At 38.9% G+C, this 4,478-nt stretch overlaps 1 long non-coding RNA gene across 1 annotated transcript; it reads left to right on the forward strand.

The window, feature by feature from the left end:
* Positions 1-3,053: 3,053 nt before the first annotated feature.
* On the forward strand, positions 3,054-4,027 carry LOC110674812. Its single transcript, XR_002499222.1, has 2 exons — positions 3,054-3,793; positions 3,853-4,027. It is a non-coding gene; the product is annotated as an uncharacterized LOC110674812 (long non-coding RNA).
* Positions 4,028-4,478: the final 451 nt, after the last annotated feature.

The following is a 4,478-nucleotide window of genomic DNA, read 5'->3' on the forward strand; positions in this document are numbered from 1 at the left end:
TGAATTTCTTCAGCCAATTTCAGAGCTGCCCGACTGATGAGCACTGGTCCTACCTGAAACGTGTATTGAGGTACATAAAAGGGTCATTGGACATTGGACTGGAGTATCGTGCTGATTCGAAAGCGCCGTTACTTGAAGTATTCGCAGACGCGGACTGGGCCAATGATCCGGCGGATCGCCGATCAGTCAGTGGATGTTTGTTCAAGGTAGCTGGATGTTGTGTTGGCTGGATGACGCGGAAGCAACAAGTAGTATCGCTTTCTTCAACTGAAGCCGAGCTAAACGCGCTTTGTGCAGCGGCTTGTTTTCAGATTTGGCTGGTTAGACTTCTCAAGGATTTAGGAAAGGAGGCCAAACTGCCAGTATTCTTCTATGAAGATAACCAGTCGACAATAAGAATCGCGGAGGACAGCAAGAATCACGGTCGGCTCAAGCATGTCGACGTAAAATATCACTTCCTACGTGATCTGGTGAAGGATGACCGAATTCGTATTCGGTACATTTCAATGGCCGGTACGCTGATCATAAGTGCTGTGCAAAAGGATAGGACAAGAAACGGTCAAGGAATGATTCCGCTACCGAAATTACTTGAGCTGTACGCTGCTGAAAAGTAGAGCTGATTTCATAACATCGGTAACGCCTGCTGTACAAATCAAATGGAGCTGTCACTTTTCCGTACGGAAAAATGTGCCTCTCAATTATTCCGCAAGTAAAAGTGACATTTCGCTCATACTGGATCAGCTGTCAAAATTACTTCGGTAAAAAGGAGAAATTTTACTTGAGCCCTTTACGTTTCAGGTGCATACTACGCACAACAGCGAACCAAGTGGCAGATATGATGACCAAAGGTCTCCCTGCGACGGCGTCGCCATCGTACGAAGGCGGGATTGGTAAGTTGCTGCGATTGAGGAGGGCTGTTGGAATAGCAATGCTGGCAACCCTACCACTACAACCTTACTGGTGTTGCTATGCGCCCCTTTGTGTTTATTTGCTTTTAGACTTTGTTTTTCTAGCACTGTTATTATTAAAAGAGACCAAGGGGAAGGTCACTCTACGCACTTCATTCGGCACAACTGTGTCTTCAGTGCGCCAAAGTGTGCCAAGCGTGCCAAACGTGCTATAATACTACAATCAATGAACTGAAATTATGGAAAAACGTTCTCAGCAAGCATTGACATTTAATTGTTTTGGGTTGCCTCTCAAATTTTGCATTTCTTTCCCGTCAGGGTTTTTTTTATGTTGCGATTGTTTTCTGGGATACAGTTTACTTACATTATCTTAGGGAAAACTAACGAAAAAGCCAAGTCAAGCAAATGTAAGACTTCAATAAGAAGGTTTAGAAAATGGTGCGCATGAATTCTAGGACAACACGGGACAGAAATTCGTGTGGGCCGTTTTCTAAATCTTCCCAATGAAGTTTTACATATACTTGGATTCTCGTTAATTTAGAAAAGTACCACCCCATGAAAAACGGCAGCACGCAGCTTCAACGATTATGTACGGAATCGTAGTGGAAGGGGGAGGGATGCGAAGATTTGGGAGAACATTACGATGAAAGCGCAATGCGGTAAGACGTATGACATGTGTAGATCACTGTAATACTCGGGACATACGTCCAAAGATCTCCTACATGTTTTACCCATCTCCCCGTCATTGGAAGTGACACTGACGCTTTTTTTTTGTATCTTGTAATGTAATATATTAGGGGTATTCACTTAACAGCGTAAACCGCTGCGTAAGTCATGCTAAACTGATTATCTTAAATATTTCATAGCATTGTGTAAACTGGCAATGAAACGTTTCGGAACATTCAATCTCAATGGTCAATCAATCTAAGAATGCTTTGATAACTTGACACTTTGAAACAAATATTTTTAATCCTAAAACAAATACGCTGAGATCGAAAGGAACTACTAAACTACCCTCAGAAACAGACAAATAAGGTAGAAAATACTCTTCTTCGTCTTCGAAAATGCTGGAAATTTTGCCACCTATAGGTACATGTTAACCGTGAATACTTAAGTGGATTTGAACGTATGAAACCTCATGGTGTATGAATTGGTGTAGGAAAACAAATTTGAAGCATATTGTAGGATTCGAGTCATGCCAAAATTATGTCACGCTCCAAAGAAGGAATGGGGGTTAAGCCAAGCGTGACAAGCATTACACAAATTTCAGAAGACCTTTACAAAAATCATCGCAAAGAGGGGGGGTTAGCTGTCCAAAAAGTTGAAATTTGGTGTGGCACAATTTGTGTACCATCCCATTCAGATTTGGTAGATCATTTGGTAGCAACATGTATCCTTTATGTGAAGTTATTGTTTTTAAGAATTTTTGCGTTAGTCATTACAAAAGTGCTCTATTGCACCCGAGCCTACAAAATAAACGAGATAAGTTAAAACTTTAGTTGGATGCTTTCGACTGTTATGAGTTACACCGGGGTTTTTCTTAGCGGATTTCAGTCTCAACGGCAATCAGAACTAAAATATTTCTTCTACGCCCAAAGTTTCGATTTTATTTTCAATCTTTTTCAAGGGTTAGGAAATTTTTGTTCTTTGTCTGGTGGTTGTGTGATTGAAATTACAATCGAAACGTGGAGCGTAGAAGAAATATTTTAGTTCTGATTGCCGTTGAGACTAAAATCCGCTAAGAAAATCCCCGATAAGTCAAAACTGGATCGGAAAATGTGTTCGAACCTAAGACTGGGTGGTACTAAATCTTGAGGGCACAAAATACATCTGGATAACTTTTTATTTCTGTTAAATTGAGTGATGAACTATAACACAACACATCCCGCATAGAAAATTACAAATTTCTTGTTTCCATTAAGGTTAACGTATCACAAACAGTTGCTTTCATGTTGAACAATAAGTAATCTCAAGTTTTAAACTATAAAGAACGGTTTTTGGGTTGTCTGCCAAGTAGTGACTATTTATAAAATTATCCAGATATTCTAAAACATTTTGGATGTTGAGATTTTTGAGATATGGTGAAACTATGACGCTACATTTCGTCAAACAGTTTGTAATTTTATTTGCGTAACACACTTATATATATGCATTTCACCATATACTACTTCAATTCAACATTTTGGCAAACTGTTGACGTGTGTGTGTATTTGTAAGCGATCAGAGCTCATGAATGCTCACCGTTTTGCGGCACACGCTTGAAAAAAATAACAGAGCAGCTGAGTACAATTCCCACATAGGTCAAAGCGAGTCTTGTATTTTCAACCGTTTTGGTTGAAAAACGATAAAACAATACAATAAAACAATTTTTGTATTATTTTTAAAGTTATTCTAATTTTTCAATCGAGATGATTGAAAGAAAATGTATTATATTTTTGAAAGTTTGAAACGCACTCAGCCGTTGTGTTATTTCTTTCAAGCGTGTTTGTTTATCAAGTGAAAAAGTGAAAAAAAAAGTTCTGCATGTTCTGTTCCGATGAAGGTTTTGGGTCCTACTGCTGTTTCTCCGTGAATCTTCATAACTTTTCCCATCTGGGAGTACGTACTACCCCACTGGACCGGCGTTGGGGCGCTATTCCATCGGCGACTTCAAAATCTCGTCCAAGGCTGCAGTGGCTCATTCGACACCGGAAGAGTTTACCTCCAGACGAATGGTGGTCGAACGAATGGATATTTTCGATCTTCTGGAAGTTAGCGAGATAATGCAATGCAATGCGAGCAAATATGCCAGCTTAATAGAAACTATTCCTAATGAAGAATGCTTCGCTTTTGGAGCCGCACGGATTCAACATCAACTAATAATGGAAAATGTATTACCTAGGCAGGTAAGTTATTGTAACGTAGGGTATAACCTAATTCTTAATTACGTTACTCTTTTCAATAGGATCTGTTACACTCCACAAAAGGCGGTATGGAGGGCATATACAATCAGCCGCACCCGTCACTCCATAGCAATTCGGAAATTGAGAATGCATGAAACAACTCTCTCAACTATGGTGGAATCTCATTGATTACCCGATAAGTTATAGTAAAACTTCGACCAACTAGTTCATTGTATACTCCTAGGGGTCATGCACAAATTACGTCACGCTCCAAGGGGGGGGGGGGTCAATCCAAGCGTGACAAGCCTTACAAAAAATTTGGAGGACTCATACAAGAAAAGAGACAAAGGGGGGGGGGATCGGTAAAAAAGTTGAAATTTAGCGTGACATAATTTGTGTACCATCCCAGTGCAACTTTTGTGCAAATAATGATTTATCCAAGAGCTTAAAATATATATTTTTTTATATTTAGAAATACAACTTTCAATGAGATTTTTTTATTTAAAGCACTTTGTTATTTATATGATACTAAATTAATACTAATTAGGAATCAATGAAGCAATAAGTATGTGAACTTTAAACAGAGACAATTACAACTGAAGTAATTTATTTCTATATAAATTAATGAGTAAGTTATATATGTTTTTATAGAAGTAAGATTTTCTTGCACGTACTTATTTGTTTCATT

This window comes from Aedes aegypti, chromosome 1 (assembly GCF_002204515.2).
Source record: "Aedes aegypti strain LVP_AGWG chromosome 1, AaegL5.0 Primary Assembly, whole genome shotgun sequence".
NCBI lineage: Eukaryota > Metazoa > Arthropoda > Insecta > Diptera > Culicidae > Aedes > Aedes aegypti.